Source organism: Oncorhynchus masou, chromosome 12, assembly GCF_036934945.1.
Source record: "Oncorhynchus masou masou isolate Uvic2021 chromosome 12, UVic_Omas_1.1, whole genome shotgun sequence".
In the NCBI taxonomy this organism is placed as follows: Eukaryota; Metazoa; Chordata; class Actinopteri; order Salmoniformes; family Salmonidae; genus Oncorhynchus; species Oncorhynchus masou.
Window position 1 is genome coordinate 77,897,493 of NC_088223.1, and position 22,834 is coordinate 77,920,326.

The window sequence follows — 22,834 nt, forward strand, 5'->3', positions numbered from 1 at the left end:
TAGGATCATGGCGTAGTCAGTTTAGGATCATGTACTCAGTTTAGGATCATGGCGTACTCAGTTTAGGATCATGGCGTAGTCAGTTTAGGATCATGTTGTACTCAGTTTAGGATCATGTTGTACTCAGTTTAGGATCATGGCGTATTCAGTTTAGGATCATGTACTCAGTTTAGGATAATGGCGTAGTCTGTTTAGGATCATGTCATAGTCGGTTTAGGATCATGTCGTAATCTGTTTAGAATCATGGCGTAGTCAGTTTAGGATCATGTACTCAGTTTAGGATAATGGCGTAGTCTGTTTAGGATCATGTCGTAGTCTGTTTAGGATCATGTTGTACACAGTTTAGGATCATGGCGTACTCAGTTTAGGATCATGGCGTAATCTGTTTAGGATCATGTCGTAGTCGGTTTAGGATAATGTCGTAATCAGTTTAGGATAATGGCGTAGTCAGTTTAGGATCATGGCGTAGTCAGTTTAGGATCATGTTGTACTCAGTTTAGGATCATGGCGTACTCAGTTTAGGATCATGGCGTAGTCTGTTAAGGTTCATGTCGTACTCAGTTTAGGATCGTGAAGTAGTATGTTTAGGATCATATTATAGTGTGTTCAGGTTCATGTCGAACTCAGGTTAGGATCATGGCGTAGTATGTTTAGGATCATGTCCTAATCAGTTTAGGACCATGGCGTAGTCAGTTTAGGATCATGTACTCAGTTTAGGATCATGGCGTACTCAGTTTAGGATACTGGCGTAGTCTGTTTAGGATCATGTCGTAGTCTGTTTAGGATCATGTTGTACACAGTTTAGGATCATGGCGTACTCAGTTTAGGATCATGGCGTAGTCTGTTTAGGATCATGTTGTACTCAGTTTAGGATCATGGCGTACTCAGTTTAGGATCATGGCGTAGTCTGTTAAGGTTCATGTCATACTCAGTTTAGGATCATGGCGTAGTCTGTTTAGGATCATGTTGTACTCAGTTTAGGATCATGGCTTACTCAGTTTAGGATCATGGCGTAGTCAGTATAGGATCATGTACTCAGTTTAGGATCATCGCGTACTCAGTTTAGGATCATGGCGTAGTCTGTTAAGGTTCATGTCGTACTCAGTTTAGGATCATGGCATACTCAGTTTAGGATCATGGCGTAGTCTGTTTAGGATCATGTTGTACTCAGTTTAGGATCATGGCGTACTCAGTTTAGGATCATGGCGTAGTCTGTTAAGGTTCATGTCGTACTCAGTTTAGGATCATGGAGTAGTCTGTTTAGGATCATGTCGTAGTCGGTTTAGGATCATGTTGTACTCAGTTTAGGATCATGTTGTAGTCTGTTTTGGATCATGTCGTACTCAGTTTAGGATCATGGCGTAGTCAGTTTAGGATCATGTTGTACTCAGTTTAGAATCATGTTGTCATCAGGTTAGGATCATGTACTCAGTTTAGGATCATGGCGTACTCAGTTAAGGATCATGGCGTAGTCTGTTTAGGATCATGTCGTAGTCAATTTAGGGTCATGTTGTACTCAGTTCAGAATCATGTTGTACTCAGGTTAGGATCATGGCGTATTCAGTTTAGGATCATGTACTCAGTTTAGGATAATGGCGTAGTCTGTTTAGGATCTTGGCATAGTCAGTTTAGGATCATGTTGTACTCAGTTTAGGATCATGTTGTATGCTGTTTATGATCATGTGGTACTCAGTTTAGGATCATGTTGTAGTCTGTTTAGGATCATGTCGTACTCAGTTTAGGATCATGGCGTAGTCAGTATAGGATCATGTTGTAATCAGATTAGGATCATGTTGTACTCAGTTTAGGATCATGTTGTAGTCTGTTCAGGATCATGTCGTACTCAGTTTAGGATCATGGCGTAGTCAGTTAGGATCATGTTGTACTCAGTTTAGGATCATGTTTTACTCAGTTTAGGATCATGGCGTAGTCAGTTTCGGATCATGTCGTAATCAGTTTAGGATCATGGTGTAGTCTGTTTAGGATCATGTCGTAGTTAGTTTAGGATCATGTTGTACTCAGTTTAGGATCATGTTGTAGTCTGTTTAGGATCATGTTGTACTCAGTTTAGGATCATGTTGTACTCAGTTTAGGATCATGGCGTAGTCAGTTTAGGATCATGTCGTAATCAGTTTAGGAACATGGCGTAGTCTGTTTAGGATCATGTCGTAGTTAGTTTAGGATCATGTTGTACTCAGTTTAGGATCATGTTGTAGTCTGTTTAGGATCATGTTGTAGTCTGTTTAGGATCATGTCGTACTCAGTTTAGGATCATGTTGTACTCAGTTTAGGATCATGTTGTACTCAGTTTAGGATCATGTTGTACTCAGGTTAGGATCATGTACTCAGTTTAGGATCATGGCGTACTCAGTTTAGGATAATGGCATAGTCTGTTCAGGATCATGTCATAGTCTGTTTAGGATTATGGAGTACTCAGTTTAGGATCATGGCGTACTCAGTTTAGGATCATGGCGTAGTCTGTTTAGGATAATGGCATAGTCTGTTCAGGATCATGTCGTAGTCGGATTAGGATAATGTCGTACTCAGTTTAGGATCATGGCGTAGTCAGTTTAGGATCATGTTGTACTCAGTTTAGGATCATGTTGTACTCAGTTTAGGATCATGGCGTACTCAGTTTAGGATCATGGCGTAGTCAGTTTAGGATCATGTTGTACTCAGTTTAGGATCATGTTGTACTCAGTTTAGGATCATGGCGTATTCAGTTTAGGATCATGTACTCAGTTTAGGATAATGGCGTAGTCTGTTTAGGATCATGTCATAGTCGGTTTAGGATCATGTCGTAATCTGTTTAGAATCATGGCGTAGTCAGTTTAGGATCATGTACTCAGTTTAGGATAATGGCGTAGTCTGTTTAGGATCATGTCGTAGTCTGTTTAGGATCATGTTGTACACAGTTTAGGATCATGGCGTACTCAGTTTAGGATCATGGCGTAATCTGTTTAGGATCATGTCGTAGTCGGTTTAGGATAATGTCGTAATCAGTTTAGGATAATGGCGTAGTCAGTTTAGGATCATGGCGTAGTCAGTTTAGGATCATGTTGTACTCAGTTTAGGATCATGGCGTACTCAGTTTAGGATCATGGCGTAGTCTGTTAAGGTTCATGTCGTACTCAGTTTAGGATCGTGAAGTAGTATGTTTAGGATCATATTATAGTGTGTTCAGGTTCATGTCGAACTCAGGTTAGGATCATGGCGTAGTATGTTTAGGATCATGTCCTAATCAGTTTAGGACCATGGCGTAGTCAGTTTAGGATCATGTACTCAGTTTAGGATCATGGCGTACTCAGTTTAGGATACTGGCGTAGTCTGTTTAGGATCATGTCGTAGTCTGTTTAGGATCATGTTGTACACAGTTTAGGATCATGGCGTACTCAGTTTAGGATCATGGCGTAGTCTGTTTAGGATCATGTTGTACTCAGTTTAGGATCATGGCGTACTCAGTTTAGGATCATGGCGTAGTCTGTTAAGGTTCATGTCATACTCAGTTTAGGATCATGGCGTAGTCTGTTTAGGATCATGTTGTACTCAGTTTAGGATCATGGCTTACTCAGTTTAGGATCATGGCGTAGTCAGTATAGGATCATGTACTCAGTTTAGGATCATCGCGTACTCAGTTTAGGATCATGGCGTAGTCTGTTTAGGATCATGTCGTACTCAGTTTAGGATCATGGCATACTCAGTTTAGGATCATGGCGTAGTCTGTTTAGGATCATGTTGTACTCAGTTTAGGATCATGGCGTACTCAGTTTAGGATCATGGCGTAGTCTGTTAAGGTTCATGTCGTACTCAGTTTAGGATCATGGAGTAGTCTGTTTAGGATCATGTCGTAGTCGGTTTAGGATCATGTTGTACTCAGTTTAGGATCATGTTGTAGTCTGTTTTGGATCATGTCGTACTCAGTTTAGGATCATGGCGTAGTCAGTTTAGGATCATGTTGTACTCAGTTTAGAATCATGTTGTCATCAGGTTAGGATCATGTACTCAGTTTAGGATCATGGCGTACTCAGTTAAGGATCATGGCGTAGTCTGTTTAGGATCATGTCGTAGTCAATTTAGGGTCATGTTGTACTCAGTTCAGAATCATGTTGTACTCAGGTTAGGATCATGTACTCAGTTTAGGATCATGGCGTACTCAGTTAAGGATCATGGCGTAGTCTGTTTAGGATCATGTCGTAGTCGGTTTAGGATCTTGGCGTTGTCAGTTTAGGATCATGTTGTACTCAGTTTAGGATCATGTTTTACTCAGTTTAGGACCATGTTGTAGTCAGTTTAGGATCATGTTGTACTCAGTTTAGGATCATGGCGTACTCAGTTTTGGATCATGGCGTAGTCTGTTTAGGATCATGTCGTAGTCGGTTTAGGATCATGTCGTACTCAGTTTAGGATCATGTCGTAGACGGTTTAGGATAATGTTGTACTCAGTTTAGGATCATGTTGTAGTCAGTTTAGGTTCATGGCGTAGTCTGTTTAAGATCATGTCGTAGTCAGTTTAGGATCATGGAGTAATCAGTTTATGATCATGGCGTACTCAGTTTAGGATCATGGCGTAATCTGTTTAGGATCATGTCGTAGTCGGTTTAGGATAATGTCGTAATCAGTTTAGGATAATGGCGTAGTCAGTTTAGGATCATGGCGTAGTCAGTTTAGGATCATGTTGTACTCAGTTTAGGATCATGGCGTACTCAGTTTAGGATCATGGCGTAGTCTGTTAAGGTTCATGTCGTAGTCAGTTTAGGATCATGAAGTAGTATGTTTAGGATCAGTTATAGTGTGTTCAGGTTCATGTCGAACTCAGTTTAGGATCATGGCGTAGTATGTTTAGGATCATGTCCTAATCAGTTTAGGATCATGGCGTAGTCAGTTTAGGATCATGTACTCAGTTTAGGATCATGGCGTACTCAGTTTAGGATCATGGCGTAGTCTGTTTAGGATCATGTCGTAGTCTGTTTAGGATCATGTTGTAGTCAGTTTAGGATCATGTCGTACTCAGTTTAGGATCATGGCGTAGTCTGTTTAGGATCATGTTGTACTCAGTTTAGGATCATGGCGTACTCAGTTTAGGATCATGGCGTAGTCTGTTTAGGTTCATGTCATACTCAGTTTAGGATCATGGCGTAGTCTGTTTAGGATCATGTTGTACTCAGTTTAGGATCATGGCTTACTCAGTTTAGGATCATGGCGTAGTCAGTTTAGGATCATGTACTCAGTTTAGGATCATCGCGTACTCAGTTTAGGATCATGGCGTAGTCTGTTTAGGATCATGTCGTACTCAGTTTAGGATCATGGCATACTCAGTTTAGGATCATGGCGTAGTCTGTTTAGGATCATGTTGTACTCAGTTTAGGATCATGGCGTACTCAGTTTAGGATCATGGCGTAGTCTGTTAAGGTTCATGTCGTACTCAGTTTAGGATCATGGAGTAGTCTGTTTAGGATCATGTCGTTGTCAGTTTAGGATCATGTTGTACTCAGTTTAGGATCATGTTGTAGTCTGTTTTAGGATCATGGCAGTTTAGGATCATGGCGTAGTCAGTTTAGGATCATGTTGTCGTAGTCATGTTTAGGATCATGTTGTACTCAGTTTAGGATCATGTTGTTGTCAGTTCAGGATCATGGCGTAGTCTGTTTAGGATCATGTCGTAGTCAGTTTAGGATCATGTTGTACTCAGTTTAGGATCATGTTGTACTCAGTTTAGGATCATTGGCAGTTTAGGAGGATCATGCGTAATCAGTTTAGGATCATGTCGTAGTCGGTTTAGGATCTTGGCGTTGTCAGTTTAGGATCATGTTGTACTCAGTTTAGGATCATGAGTACTCAGTTTAGGATCATGTTGTAGTCTGTTTAGGATCATGTTGTAGTCAGTTTAGGATCATGGCGTACTCAGTTTAGGATCATGCGTAGTCTGTTTAGGATCATGTCGTAGTCGGTTTAGGATCATGTTGTACTCAGTTTAGGATCATGTTGTACTCAGTTTAGGATCATGTTGTACTCAGTTTAGGTCAGTCTGTTTAGGATCATGTCGTAGTCAGTTTAGGATCATGGCGTAGTCAGTTTAGGATCATGTAGTACTCAGTTTAGGATCAGTTTAGGATCATGGCGTTGTCAGTTTAGGATCATGTTGTAGTCAGTTTAGGATCATGTACTCAGTTTAGGATCATGTTGTAGTCAGTTTAGGATCATGTTGTACTCAGTTTAGGATCATGGCGTAGTCAGTTTAGGATCATGGCGTGTCTGTTTATGATCATGTCGTACTCAGTTTAGGATCATGGCGTAGTCAGTTTAGGATCATGTGTACTCAGTTTAGGATCATGGCGTAGTCAGTTTAGGATCATGGCGTAGTATGTTTAGGATCAAGTCATACTCGATTTAGGATCATGTCGTAGTCGGTTTAGGATCATGTCGTACTCAGTTTAGGATCATGTAGTCAGTTTAGGATCATGGTAGTCTGTTTAGGATCATGTTGTAGTCGGTTTAGGATCATGTTTCAGGATCATGTCGTACTCAGTTTAGGATCATAGGTACTCAGTTTAGGATCATGTTGTAGTCAGTTTAGGATCATGGCATGGTCGTAGTCTGTTTAGGATCATGTCGTAGTCAGTTTAGGATCATGTTGTACTCAGTTTAGGATCATGGCGTACTCAGTTTAGGATCATGGCGTAGTCAGTTTAGGATCATGTTGTACTCAGTTTAGGATCATGGCGTACTCAGTTTAGGATCATGGCGTAGTCTGTTTAGGATCATGTCATACTCAGTTTAGGATCATGGCGTGTCTGTTTAGGATCATGTTGTACTCAGTTTAGGATCATGGCTTACTCAGTTTAGGATCACGGCGTAGTCTGTTTGGATCATATCGTAGTCAGTTTAGGATCATGTACTCAGTTTAGGATCATCGCGTACTCAGTTTAGGATCATGGCGTAGTCTGTTTAGGATCATGTCGTAGTCGGTTTAGGATCATGTGTTTATGATCAGTTTAGGATCATGGCGTAGTCAGTTTAGGATCATGTACTCAGTTTAGGATCATGTTGCGTAGTTCATGATCAGTTTAGGATCATGGCGTAGTCAGTTTAGGATCATGTTGTACTCAGTTTAGGATCATGTTGTACTCAGTTTAGGATCATGTATTCAGTTTAGGATCATGTACTCAGTTTAGGATAATGGCGTAGTCTGTTTAGGATCATGTAGTCGGTTTAGGATCATGTCAGTTTAGATCATGGCGTAGTCAGTTTAGGATCATGTACTCAGTTTAGGATCATGGCGTAGTCTGTTTAGGATCATGTCGTAGTCTGTTTAGGATCATGTTGTACACAGTTTAGGATCATGGCGTACTCAGTTTAGGATCATGGCGTAATCTGTTTAGGATCATGTCGTAGTCGGTTTAGGATAATGTCGTAATCAGTTTAGGATAATGGCGTAGTCAGTTTAGGATCATGGCGTAGTCAGTTTAGGATCATGTTGTACTCAGTTTAGGATCATGGCGTACTCAGTTTAGGATCATGGCGTAGTCTGTTAAGGTTCATGTCGTACTCAGTTTAGGATCGTGAAGTAGTATGTTTAGGATCATATTATAGTGTGTTTAGGTTCATGTCGTTTAACTCAGGTTAGGATCATGGCGTAGTATGTTTAGGATCATGTCCTAATCAGTTTAGGACCATGGCGTAGTCAGTTTAGGATCATGTACTCAGTTTAGGATCATGGCGTACTCAGTTTAGGATACTGGCGTAGTCTGTTTAGGATCATGTCGTAGTCTGTTTAGGATCATGTTGTACACAGTTTAGGATCATGGCGTACTCAGTTTAGGATCATGGCGTAGTCTGTTTAGGATCATGTTGTACTCAGTTTAGGATCATGGCGTACTCAGTTTAGGATCATGGCGTAGTCTGTTAAGGTTCATGTCATACTCAGTTTAGGATCATGGCGTAGTCTGTTTAGGATCATGTTGTACTCAGTTTAGGATCATGGCTTACTCAGTTTAGGATCATGGCGTAGTCAGTTTAGGATCATGTACTCAGTTTAGGATCATCGCGTACTCAGTTTAGGATCATGGCGTAGTCTGTTAAGGTTCATGTCGTACTCAGTTTAGGATCATGGCGTAGTCTGTTTAGGATCATGTCGTAGTCTGTTTAGGATCATGTTGTACTCAGTTTAGGATCATGGCGTAGTCAGTTTAGGATCATGGCGTAGTCAGTTTAGGATCATGTACTCAGTTTAGGATCATGGCGTAGTCAGTTTAGGATCATGTTGTACTCAGTTTAGGATCATGGCATACTCAGTTTAGGATCATGGCGTAGTCTGTTTAGGATCATGTTGTACTCAGTTTAGGATCATGGCGTACTCAGTTTAGGATCATGGCGTAGTCTGTTAAGGTTCATGTCGTACTCTGTTTAGGATCATGGAGTTTAGATCTGTTTAGGATCATGTCGTAGTCGGTTTAGGATCATGTTGTACTCAGTTTAGGATCATGTTGTAGTCTGTTTTGGATCATGTCGTACTCAGTTTAGGATCATGGCGTAGTCAGTTTAGGATCATGTTGTACTCAGTTTAGAATCATGTTGTCATCAGGTTAGGATCATGTACTCAGTTTAGGATCATGGCGTACTCAGTTAAGGATCATGGCGTAGTCTGTTTAGGATCATGTCGTAGTCAATTTAGGATCATGTTGTACTCAGTTCAGAATCATGTTGTACTCAGGTTAGGATCATGTACTCAGTTTAGGATCATGGCGTACTCAGTTAAGGATCATGGCGTAGTCTGTTTAGGATCATGTCGTAGTCGGTTTAGGATCTTGTCGTTGTCAGTTTAGGATCATGTTGTACTCAGTTTAGGATCATGTTGTACTCAGTTTAGGACCATGTTGTAGTCAGTTTAGGATCATGTTGTAGTCTGTTTAGGATCATGTTGTAGTCGGTTTAGGATCATGTCGTAATCAGTTTATGATCATGTCGTACTCAGTTTAGGATCATGGCGTAGTCAGTTTAGGATCATGTTGTACTCAGTTTAGGATCATGGCGTACTCAGTTTTGGATCATGGCGTAGTCTGTTTAGGATCATGTCGTAGTCGGTTTAGGATCATGTCGTACTCATTTTAGGATCATGTCGTAGACGGTTTAGGATAATGTTGTACTCAGTTTAGGATCATGTTGTAGTCAGTTTAGGATCATGGCGTAGTCTGTTTAGGATCATGTCGTAGTCAGTTTAGGATCATGGAGTAATCAGTTTATGATCATGTCGTACTCAGTTTAGGATCTTGGCGTTGTCAGTTTAGGATCATGTTGTACTCAGTTTAGGATCATGTTGTACTCAGTTTAGGACCATGTTGTAGTCAGTTTAGGATCATGTTGTAGTCTGTTTAGGATCATGTCGTAGTCGGTTTAGGATCATGTCGTAATCAGTTTATGATCATGTCGTACTGAGTTTACGATCTTGGCGTAGTCAGTTTAGGATCATGTTGTACTCAGTTTAGGATCATGGCGTACTCAGTTTTGGATCATGGCGTAGTCTGTTTAGGATCAAGTCATACTCGATTTAGGATCATGTCGTAGTCGGTTTAGGATCATGTCGTACTCAGTTTAGGATCAAGTTGTAGTCAGTTTAGGATCATGGCATAGTCTGTTTAGGATCATGTCGAAGTCGGTTTAGGATCATGTCGTAATCAGTTTATGATCATGTCGTACTCAGTTTAGGATTTTGGCGTTGTCAGTTTAGGATCATGTTGTACTCAGTTTAGGATCATGTTGTAGTCAGTTTAGTATCATGGCATGGTCTGTGTAGTCTGTTTAGGATCATGTCGTAGTCAGTTTAGGATCATGTTGTACTCTGTTTAGGATCATGTTGTTGTCAGTTCATGATCATTTCGTACTCAGTTTAGGATCATGGCGTAGTCAGTTTAGGATCATGTTGTACTCAGTTTAGGATCATGGCGTACTCAGTTTAGGATCATGGCGTAGTCGGTTTAGGATCATGTCATAATCAGTTTAGGATCATGTCGTAGTCGGTTTAGGATCTTGGCGTTGTCAGTTTAGGATCATGTTTTACTCAGTTTAGGATCATGGAGTACTCAGTTTAGGATCACGGCGTAGTCTGTTTAGGATCATATCGTAGTCGGTTTAGGATCATGCCGTACTCAGTTTAGGATCATGTCGTAGACGGTTTAGGATCATGTTGTACTCAGTTTAGGATCATGTTGTAGTCAGTTTAGGTTCATGGCGTAGTCTGTTTAAGATCATGTCGTAGTCAGTTTAGGATCATGTCGTAATCAGTTTATGATCATGTAGTACTCAGTTTAGGATCTTGGCGTAGTCAGTTTAGGATCATGTTGTTCTCAGTTTAGGATGATGTTGTCGTCAGTTCATGATCATGTACTCAGTTTGGGATCATGGCGTAGTCAGTTTAGGATCATGTTGTACTCAGTTTAGGATCATGGCGCACTCAGTTTTGGATCATGGTGTAGTCTGTTTAGGATCATGGCGTAGTCGGTTTAGGATCATGTCGTAATCAGTTTAGGATCATGACGTAGTCGGTTTAGGATAGTGTCGTACTCAGTTTAGGATCATGTTGTAGTCTGTTTAGGATCATGGCGTAGTTGGTTTAGGATCATGTCGTAATCAGTTTAGGATCATGTCGTAATCAGTTTAGGATCATGGCGTACTCAGTTTAGGATCATGTCTTAGTCGGTTTAGGATCATGTCGTAGTCAGTTTAGCATTATGTTGTACTCAGTTAAGGATTATGTTGTAGTCTGTTTAGGATCATGTCGTACTGAGTGTAGGATCCTGTTGTAGTCAGTTTCGGATCATGGCGTAGTCTGTTTAGGATCATGTTGTAGTCGGTTTAGGATCATGTCGTAATCAGTTTATGATCATGTCGTACACAGTTTAGGATCTTGGCGTTGTCAGTTTAGGATCATGTTGTACTCAGTTTACGATCATGTTGTACTCTGTTTAGGATCATGTCATACTAGATTTAGGATCATGTCGTTGTTGGTTTAGGATCATGTCATACTCAGATTAGGATCATGTTGTAGTCAGTTTAGGATCATGGCATAGTCTGTTTAGGATCATGTCGTAGTCGGTTTAGGATCATGTCGTTATCAGTTTATGATCATGTCGTACTCAGTTTAGGATCTTGGCGTAGTCAGTTTAGGATCATGTCGTAATCATTTTAGGATCATGTCGTAGTCGGTTTAGGATAGTGTCGTACTCAGTTTAGGATCATTTCTTAATCAGTTTATGATCATGTTGTACTCAGTTTAGGATCATGTTGTCGTCTGTTTAGGATCATGGCGTAGTTGGTTTAGGATCATGTCGTAATCAGTTTAGGATCATGTCGTAATCAGTTTAGGATCATGGCGTACTCAGTTTAGGATCATGTCGTAGTCGGTTTAGGATTATGTCGTAGTCAGTTTAGGATTATGTTGTAGTCTGTTTAGGATCATGTCGTACTCAATTTAGGATAATGTCGTAGTCGGTTTAGGATCATGTCGTACTCAGTTTAGGATCATGTTGTTGTCAGTTTAGGATCATGGCATAGTCTGTTTAGGATCATGTCGTATTCGGTTTAGGATCATGTCGTAATCAGTTTATGATCATGTCGTACTCAGTTTAGGATCTTGGCGTTGTCAGATTAGGATCATGTTGTACTCAGTTTAGGATCATATTGTACTCGGTTTAGGATCATGTTGTAGTCAGTTTAGTATCATGTCGTAGTCAGTTTAGGATCATGTTGTACTCAGTTTAGGATCATGGCATACTCAGTTTAGGATCATGTTGTACTCAGTTTAGGATCATGTTGTTGTCAGTTCATTATCAAGTCGTACTCAGTTTAGGATCATGGCGTAGTCAGTTTAGGATCATGTTGTACTCAGTTTAGGATCATGGCGTACTCAGTATAGGATCATGGCATAGTCGGTTTAAGATCATGTCATAATCAGTTTATGATCATGTCGTAGTCGGTTTAGGATCTTGGCGTTGTCAGTTTAGGATCATGTTGTACTCAGTTTAGGATCATGTTGTAGTCTGTTTAGGATCATGTTGTACTCAGTTTAGATCATGTTGTACTCAGTTTAGGATCATGGCATGGTCTGTTTAGGATCATGTCGTAGTTGGTTTAGGATCATGTGTACTCAGTTTAGGATCATGTTGTTTAGGTCAGTTTAGGATCATGTTGTACTCAGTTTAGGATCATGTTGTAGTATGTTTAGGATCATGTCATACTCAGATTTAGGATCATGTTGTAGTCGTTTTAGGATCATGTTGTTGTCAGTTCATGATCATGTCTTACTCAGTTTAGGATCATGGCTTAGTCAGTTTAGGATCATGTTGTCGTCAGTTTAGTATCTTGGCATGGTCTGTGTAGTCTGTTTAGGATCATGTCGTAGTCAGTTTAGGATCATGTTGTACTCAGTTTAGGATCATTGCATACTCAGTTTAGGATCATGTTGTACTCAGTTTAGGATCATGTTGTTGTCAGTTCATGATCATGTCTTACTCAGTTTAGGATCATGGCGTAGTCAGTTTAGGATCATGTTGTACTCAGTTTAGGATCATGGCGTACTCAGTTTAGGATCATGGCGTAGACGGTTTAGGATCATGTCGAAATCAGTTTAGGATCATGTCGTAGTCGGTTTAGGATAGTGTCGTACTCAGTTTAGGATCATGTCGTAATCAGTTTATGATCATGTCGTACTCAGTTTAGGATCTTGGCGTAGTCAGTTTAGGATCATGTTGTACTCAGTTTAGGATCATGGCGTAGTCTGTTTAGGATCATGTTGGATCGCAGTCGGTTTAGGATCATGTCGTATTCAGTTTAGGATCATGTCGTAGTTGGTTTAGGATCATGTTGTAATCAGTTTAGGATCATGGCGTACTCAGTTTAGGATCATGTTGTAGTCGGTTTAGGATCATGTGTAGTCAGTTTAGGATTATGTTGTACTCAGTTTAGGATTATGTTGTAGTCTGTTTAGGATCATGTCGTACTCAATTTAGGATCATGTCGTAGTCGGTTTAGGATCATGTTGTACTCAGTTTAGGATCATGTCGTAGTCAGTTTAGGATTATGTTGTAGTCTGTTTAGGATCATGTCGTAGTCGGTTTAGGATCATGTCGTAGTCAGTTTAGGATCATGTCTTACTCAGTTTAGGATCATGCGTAGTCAGTTTAGGATCATGTTGTACTCAGTTTAGGATCATGGCGTACTCAGTTTAGGATCATGGAGTACTCAGTTTAGGATCATGTCAGTTTAATCAGTTTAGGATCATGTCGTAGTCGGTTTAGGATCAGTGTCGTATTCAGTTTAGGATCATTTCGTAATCAGTTTATGATCATGTCGTACTCATGTTTAGGATCTTGGCGTAGTCAGTTTAGGATCATGTTGTACTCAGTTTAGGATCATGTTGTACTCAGTTTTGGATCATGGCGTAGTCTGTTTAGGATCATGGCTTAGTCGGTTTAGGATCATGTCGTAATCAGTTTAGGATCATGTCGTAGTCGGTTTAGGATCATGTCGTAGTCAGTTTAGGATTATGTTGTACTCAGTTTAGGATTATGTTGTAGTCTGTTTAGGATTATGTTGTAGTCTGTTTAGGATTATGTTGTAGTCTGTTTAGGATCATGTCGTACTCAATTTAGGATCATGTCGTACTCAGTTTAGGATCATGTTGTAGTCAGTTTAGGATCATGGCGTAGTCTGTTAAGGATCATGTCATAGTCGGTTTAGGATCATGTCGTAATCAGTTTATGATCATGTCGTAGTCAGTTTAGGATCTTGTCGTTGTCAGTTTAGGATCATGTTGTACTCAGTTTAGGATCATATTGTACTCAGTTTAGGATCATGGATCAGTTTAGGATCATGTACTCAGTTTAGGATCATGGCATGGTCTGTGTAGTCTGTTTAGGATCATGTCGTAGTCAGTTTAGGATCATGTTGTACTCAGTTTAGGATCATGTCATACTCAGTTTAGGATCATGTTGTACTCAGTTTAGGATCATGGCGTACTCAGTTTAGGATCATGGCATAGTCGGTTTAGGATCATGTCGTAATCAGTTTAGGATCATGTCGTAGTCGGTTTAGGATCATGTCGAAGTCAGTTTAGGATTATGTTGTACTCAGTTTAGGATTATGTTGTAGTCTGTTTAGGATTATGTTGTAGTCTGTTTAGGATCATGTCGTAATCAATTTAGGATCATGTCGTAGTCGGTTTACGATCATGTCGTACTCAGTTTAGGATCATGTTGTAGTCAGTTTAGGATCATGGCGTAGTCTGTTTAGGATCAGTTAAGGATCATGTCATAGTCGGTTTAGGATCATGTCGTAATCAGTTTATGATCATGTCGTACTCAGTTTAGGATCTTGGCGATGTCAGTTTAGGATCATGTTGTACTCAGTTTAGGATCATGTTGTACTCAGTTTAGGATCATGTTGTAGTCTGTTTAGGATCATGTCATACTCGATTTAGGATCATGTTGTCGTCAGTTTAGGATCATGTTGTACTCAGTTTAGTATCATGGAGTACTCAGTTTAGGATCATGGCATGGTCTGTTTAGGATCACGTCGTAGTCGGTTTAGGATCATGTCGTACTCAGTTTAGGATCATGTTGTAGTCAGTTTAGGATCATGTTGTACTCAGTTTAGGATAATGTTGTAGTATGTTTAGGATCATGTCATACTCGATTTAGGATCATGTCGTAGTCGGTTTAGGATCATGTAGTACTCAGTTTAGGATCATGTTGTAGTCAGTTTAGGATCATGGCATAGTCTGTTTAGGATCATGTTGTAGTCGTTTTAGGATCATGTTGTTGTCAGTTCATGATCATGTCTTACTCAGTTTAGGATCATGGCTTAGTCAGTTTAGGATCATGTTGTCGTCAGTTTAGTATCTTGGCATGGTCTGTAGGATCATGTCTGTTTAGGATCATGTCGTAGTCAGTTTAGGATCATGTTGTACTCAGTTTAGGATCATTGCATACTCAGTTTAGGATCATGTTGTACTCAGTTTAGGATCATGTTGTTGTCAGTTCATGATCATGTCTTACTCAGTTTAGGATCATGGCGTAGTCAGTTTAGGATCATGTTGTACTCAGTTTAGGATCATGGCGTACTCAGTTTAGGATCATGGCGTAGACGGTTTAGGATCATGTCGAAATCAGTTTAGGATCATGTCGTAGTCGGTTTAGGATAGTGTCGTACTCAGTTTAGGATCATTTCGTAATCAGTTTATGATCATGTCGTACTCAGTTTAGGATCTTGGCGTAGTCAGTTTAGGATCATGTTGTACTCAGTTTAGGATCATGGCGTAGTCTGTTTAGGATCATGGCGCAGTCGGTTTAGGATCATGTCGTATTCAGTTTAGGATCATGTCGTAGTCGGTTTAGGATCATGTTGTAGTCAGTTTAGGATCATGTCGTAGTTGGTTTAGGATCATGTTGTAGTCAGTTTAGGATCATGGCGCGTCAGTTTAGGATGGTTTAGGATCATGTCGTAGTCAGTTTAGGATCATGGCGTACTCAGTTTAGGATCATGTCGTAGTCGGTTTAGGATCATGTCGTAGTCAGTTTAGGATCATGGCGTACTCAGTTTAGGATCATGTTGTACTCAGTTTAGGATCATGGCGTACCTCAGTTTAGGATCATGTGGCGTAGTCGGTTTAGGATCATGTCGAAATCAGTTTAGGATCATGTCGTAGTCGGTTTAGGATCATAGTTTGTGTCGTATTCAGTTTAGGATCATTTCGTAATCAGTTTATGATCATGTCGTACTCAATTTAGGATCTTGGCGTAGTCAGTTTAGGATCATGTTGTACTCAGTTTAGGATCATGGCGTACTCAGTTTTGGATCATGGCGTAGTCTGTTTAGGATCATGGCGCAGTTGGTTTAGGATCATGTCGTAATCAGTTTAGGATCATGTCGTAGTCGGTTTAGGATCATGTCGTAGTCAGTTTAGGATTATGTTGTACTCAGTTTAGGATTATGTTGTAGTCTGTTTAGGATTATGTTGTAGTCTGTTTAGGATTATGTTGTAGTCTGTTTAGGATCATGTCGTACTCAATTTAGGATCATGTCGTACTCAGTTTAGGATCATGTTGTAGTCAGTTTAGGATCATGGCGTAGTCTGTTAAGGATCATGTCATAGTCGGTTTAGGATCATGTCGTAATCAGTTTATGATCATGTCGTACACAGTTTAGGATCTTGTCGTTGTCAGTTTAGGATCATGTTGTACTCAGTTTAGGATCATATTGTACTCAGTTTAGGATCATGTTGTACTCAGTTTAGGATCATGGCGTACTCAGTTTAGGATCATGGCATGGTCTGTGTAGTCTGTTTAGGATCATGTCGTAGTCAGTTTAGGATCATGTTGTACTCAGTTTAGGATCATGTCATACTCAGTTTAGGATCATGTTGTACTCAGTTTAGGATCATGGCGTACTCAGTTTAGGATCATGGCATAGTCGGTTTAGGATCATGTCGTAATCAGTTTAGGATCATGTCGTAGTCGGTTTAGGATCATGTCGAAGTCAGTTTAGGATTATGTTGTACTCAGTTTAGGATTATGTTGTAGTCTGTTTAGGATTATGTTGTAGTCTGTTTAGGATCATGTCGTAATCAATTTAGGATCATGTCGTAGTCGGTTTACGATCATGTCGTACTCAGTTTAGGATCATGTTGTAGTCAGTTTAGGATCATGGCGTAGTCTGTTAAGGATCATGTCATAGTCGGTTTAGGATCATGTCGTAATCAGTTTATGATCATGTCGTACACAGTTTAGGATCTTGTCGTTGTCAGTTTAGGATCATGTTGTACTCAGTTTAGGATCATGTTGTACTCAGTTTAGGATCATGTTGTAGTCTGTTTAGGATCATGTCATACTCGATTTAGGATTATGTCGTATTCGGTTTAGGATCATGTCGTACTCAGTTTAGGATCATGTTGTAGTCAGTTTAGGATCATGGCATAGTCTGTTTAGGATCATGTCATAGTCGGTTTAGGATCATGTCGTAATCAGTTTATGATCATGTCGTACTCAGTTTAGGATCTTGGCGTTGTCAGTTTAGGATCATGTTGTACTCAGTTTAGGATCATATTGTACTCAGTTTAGGATCATGTTGTACTCAGTTTAGGATCATGGCGTACTCAGTTTAGGATCATGGCATGGTCTGTTGTAGTCTGTTTAGGATCATGTCGTAGTCAGTTTAGGATCATGTTGTACTCAGTTTAGGATCATGTCATACTCAGTTTAGGATCATGTTGTACTCAGTTTAGGATCATGGCGTACTCAGTTTAGGATCATGGCGTAGTCGGTTTAGGATCATGTCATAATCAGTTTAGGATCATGTCGTAGTCGGTTTAGGATCTTGGCGATGTCAGTTTAGGATCATGTTGTACTCAGTTTAGGATCATGTTGTAGTCTGTTTAGGATCATGTCATACTCGATTTAGGATCATGTTGTCGTCAGTTTAGGATCATGTTGTACTCAGTTTAGTATCATGGAGTACTCAGTTTAGGATCATGGCGTAGTCTGTTTAGGATCATGTCGTAGTCGGTTTAGGATCATGTCGTACTCAGTTTAGGATCATGTCGTAGACTGTTTAGGATCTTGGCGTTGTCAGTTTAGGATCATGTTGTACTCAGTTTAGGATCATGTTGTACTCAGTTTAGGACCATGTTGTAGTCAGTTTAGGATCATGTCGTAATCAGTTTATGATCATGTCGTACTCAGTTTAGGATCTTGGCGTAGTCAGTTTAGGATCATGTTGTACTCATTTTAGGATGATGTGGTCGTCAGTTCATGATCATGTCGTACTCAGTTTAGGATCATGGCGTAGTCAGTTTAGGATCATGTTGTACTCTGTCACGTAGAGTTTGGATAACCTAACCTCTATCAAAATAAAAAGATGGCGGAAGGATCAAAAGTTCTTCTGTGCAAAGGTGTTTATTTACAAGTGATTCCGGAACAAAAACAACAGTACTGCCATCAACGTCTACCTTATGGGACAGCTTAAAATCAATGCTGCCCCATCCACAGCTCAATCCAAACTGCCTCTTCATGACTGAAAGAGAGGCTCCTTTTGTAGGGCTAGCCCCTCCCCTCAGAACAATTAACCCTAATTAATTAATCAATTAACAATACAAACCTACATTTTCCATGAACTAAACATACTAAAGGATATACATTTCAACACGGTTTTAAACAATATCACAACATAACATTTACAACATTACATCACTACTGACAATATCTTTCAATATGCCCATATGCATTAATGAGCCATTTGGGACAGGCACTATAAAGTTTAGGATCAATTCCCTTAGCTAGGTCCATGTTTCCAGCATACCCGGAAGCTACAGAGATGGTCTGAGAGAGGAACAGAACAAACAAACAATGCGCTCATCCACAACATTGATAAGTATAATAATTATTGTATCTCTCAAATATGAACATTGACAAGTGTGAAATGCATGCACCAAGACAGAAGTTAATTTGTGTGTCGACCCACATTGTTAACTTATCTTATAATGGTGCAGGGAGGAGTGATGAATATGTGTGTGCGTTAAAGACCCAAATGCTGCCCGCATGTCAGTGACGGACTTCTACGTCACATACTCAGTTTAGGATCATGGCGTACTCAGTTTTGGATCATGGCGTAGTCTGTTTAGGATCATGTCGTAGTCGGTTTAGGATCATGTCGTACTCATTTTAGGATCATGTCGTAGACGGTTTAGGATAATGTTTTACTCAGTTTAGGATCATGGCGTTGTCAGTTTAGGATCATGTTGTACTCAGTTTAGGATCATGTTGTACTCAGTTTAGAACCATGTTGTAGTCAGTTTAGGATCATGTTGTAGTCTGTTTAGGATCATGTCGTAGTTGGTTTAGGATCATGTCGTAATCAGTTTATGATCATGTCGTACTCAGTTTAGGATCTTGGCGTAGTCAGTTTAGGATCATGTTGTACTCAGTTTAGGATGATGTTGTCGTCAGTTCATGATCATGTACTCAGTTTAGGATCATGGCGTAGTCAGTTTAGGATCATGTTGTACTCAGTTTAGGATCATGGCGTACTCAGTTTTGGATCATGGCGTAGTCTGTTTAGGATCATGGCGTAGTCGGTTTAGGATCATGTCGTATTCAGTTTAGGATCATGTCGTAGTCGGTTTAGGATCATGTCGTAATCAGTTTAGGATCATGTCGTAATCAGTTTAGGATCATGGCGTACTCAGTTTAGGATCATGGCGTACTCAGTTTAGGATCATGTCGTAGTCGGTTTAGGATCATGTCGTAGTCAGTTTAGGATTATGTTGTACTCAGTTTAGGATTATGTTGTCTGTTTAGGATCATGTCGTACTCAGTTTAGGATCATGGCGTAGTTGGTTTAGGATCATGTCGTAATCAGTTTAGGATCATGTCGTAATCAGTTTAGGATCATGGCGTACTCAGTTTAGGATCATGGCGGTTTAGGATCAGTCTGTTTAGGATCATGTTGCGTTTAGTCGGTTTAGGATCATGTCGTACTCAGTTTAGGATCATGTCGTAGTCGGTTTAGGATCATGTCGTAATCAGTTTATGATCGTGTCGTACACAGTTTAGGATCTTGGCGTTGTCAGTTTAGGATCATGTTGTACTCAGTTTAGGATCATGTTGTACTCAGATTAGGATCATGTTGTACTCAGTTTAGGTTCATATTGTAGTCTGTTTTGGATCATTGCGTAGTCGGTTTAGGATAATGTTGTAGTCAGTTTAGGATCATGTTGTAGTCAGTTTAGGATCATGTCGTAGTTGGTTTAGGATCATCTCGTAGTGAGTTTAGGATCATCATGGCGTAGTCTGTGTAGTCTGTTTAGCATCATGGCGTGGTCTGTGTAGTGTGTTTAAGATCATGGCATGGTTTGTGTAGTCTGTTTAGGATCATGGCGTGGTCTGTGTAGTCTGTTTAGGATAATGGTGTGGTCTGTGTAATCTGTTTAGGTTCATGGCATGGTCTGTGTAGTCTGTTTAGGATCATGGCGTGGTCTTTGTAGTCTGTTTAGGATCATGGTGTGGTCTGTGTAATCTGTTTAGGATCATGGCGTTGTCTGTGTAGTCTGTTTAGGAACATGGCTGCTATGAGTGATGCACATGTGGTTAACATGTTCACTGTGAACGCACCTGCTCCCATGGTTATTAGTTATGTGTGTGTGTGTGTTTGTATAAAGGGAAGGTACAGTTGTCCACGGGTAGAGGGGGTAGTGAGGGCCTCCACTGACCCAAGAAGATCAAAAGCTGGAAACGACATATGACTGCTTTTCCCTCATAGGAGACACATAAGCACGCATAAATGCGCACACACACAGACACACATAGAGACAATTACACACTGACAGACAGACCCCCCCCTCTCTTTTTCTCTCTCACACATACACACACATAAACACATACTCACACACCCATGCACTCATAACAAATAACACACAAATCCATTCTAATTCATGACCACACACCCATCAGAGGTTAGCACTTTGCAAACAGAAAGAATGATATCATCATCCATCATGCTGTCTGTCTCAGTCTATTCTTTCAATTTCTCTCTCCAGCCCGCCCTCCCTTGCTCACTCCTTCTACCCCTCTTTCTGTTTCTCTCCCCACTCTTTCTCCATCTCACCCCTCTCTCTCTTTCTCCACCTGGAGAAGTACAGAACCACTAATGAGCAGACTGCTGAGCTGGTGTTATTTCCAATAAACAAGACGAGCGACAATATCAAGTACATCGCTCTCTCACAAACACAAACAACCACCATCGTCTCATCATAGCAGAACTTGACGTTTACATCCCAAATGTCACCCTATTCTCTGGTCAAAAGTAGTGCACTAGGGAATAGGGTGCCATTTGGGAACAGCCTACATTGGCTATGGAGCAATATGAGTGATATGCCTTTAGGTGGAGATAGATCTCTCTGTATTCCTGTGAGGGTTTGGTACCCCTGGATATGGTATAAACAGAGCTTTCTGTCCCTGTGGCCATTGGTTTCAATGAAAGGAAGCCAGTGTGGAACATACATACACATATGGAGACCGCATACACACACAACAAACACACACACACCCACCCTGAACACACACACACACACACACACACACACACACACACACACACACACACACACACACACACACACACACACACACACACACACACACACACACACACACACACACACACACAAACAATGAACACACACATGAAGTCCCTAGAAGGAGTGAACTGAGTGGAACACGATGAACAGGGAAGGCTGAATCTGCTTTCTCTCCTCTCCCTCTCTCCTTAGTGTTGTTTCTCTCCTTTTGTCTGCCCAGAGAAGAGGACACAAAGTGAATTAACACTAGCCTAGACAAGCTCTGGAGAAAGGAAGAAGGGGAGAGGGGAGAGAAGGAGGGAGGGGAAGTGGAAGTGGAAATAAGCAATACATATGGGGGTGCTTACAGCAATCAACTTCACCTTAGAAAGAAACTCACACACACACACACGCTAGCGAGCAAGCACACACACACACACAGACACAGACACACACAAAGACACACACACAGACACACACACACACACACTGTCAGACTGACCTCTTTATAGAGGCTAAATCAAACCAACCCTGGGAGAGTATTCAGTGGAGAAACCATTGATTCTCCATTTTCCATATCACGTAAAGGAATATGACGGGTCTAAGTTTGAATTGCCTATGAATATAGACCTATAATACCTGTATCTGTTGATGGGAACAGTTACAGGTATTGGTCTCGTTGGTCTCGTTAGAATATGGCAAAGCAGTGGGACTAACCGTTGTAGTTGTATTTGACATTTTAGTCATTCAGCGGACGCTCTTACAGTTAGTGGGTTGCGGTGTAGGGTTTGAGCATAGCCTGATGGTAGGGAGGGGGAGTTCCTCTTGCTGTTCTGTAGGTTAAGCACCATGGTCTTGTAGCGGATGCGAGCTTCAACTGGAAGCCAGTGGAGTGTGTGGAGGAGTGGAGGAGTGGAGGAGCGGGGGTGACATGCGAGAACTTGGAAAGGTTGAAAACCAGGTGGACTGCAGTGTTCTGAATAAGTTGCAGGGGTTGGATGGCACAAGCAGGGAGCCCAGCAAACAGCAAGTTGCAGTAGTCCAGATCAGAGAGGACAAGTGCCTGGATTAGGACCTGCGCCACTTCTTGTCTGAAGTAGGGTTGTACTCTACGGATGTTGTAGAGCATGAACCTGCAGGGCTGGGTCACTGCTTTGATGTTTACAGAGAACGACAGGGTGTTGTCCAGGGTCACACCAAGGTTCTTTGCACTCTGGGAGGGCAATACTGTGGAGTTGTCAACTGTGATGGGGGGGTCTTTGAGCGGGCAGGCCTTTCCCGGGAGGAAGAGCAGTTCCGACTTGTCACGGTTGAGCCTGAGGTGGTGGGCCGACATCCAAGTTGAGATATCTGCCAGGCATGCAGAGATGCGTGTAGCCACCTGGATGTCAGAAGGGAGGAAGTAGCAATGGTAGGAGAGACTATGTAAGGATATGACGGAGCCGAGAGACTTGGTGTATAGAGAGAAATGTAGAGGGCCTAGAACCGAGCCATGGGGGACACCAGTAGTGAGAATATGTGGTACAGGCACAGTTAGGATGCAATCCAAGAGTGTGCAGCGCCTGAGACACCCAGCCTTGAGAGGGTGGAGAGGAGGATCTGAAGGTTCACAGTGTCGAAGACAGTGGAAAGATCTAGGAGGATAAGAAAATAGGATAGAGAGTCAGATTTGGCAGTGCGGGGAGCCTCTGTGACAAAGAGATGAACAGTCTTGGTAGAGTAACCTGTCTTGAA

The 22,834-nt window shown here is 41.0% G+C and overlaps 1 protein-coding gene across 4 annotated transcripts in view; it reads right to left on the minus strand.

The window, feature by feature from the left end:
• LOC135550866 (glutamate receptor 4-like) overlaps positions 1-22,834 on the minus strand; it is a 233,189-nt gene that overhangs the window by 114,084 nt on the left and 96,271 nt on the right. The gene's annotated exons all lie outside the window — the stretch shown is intronic.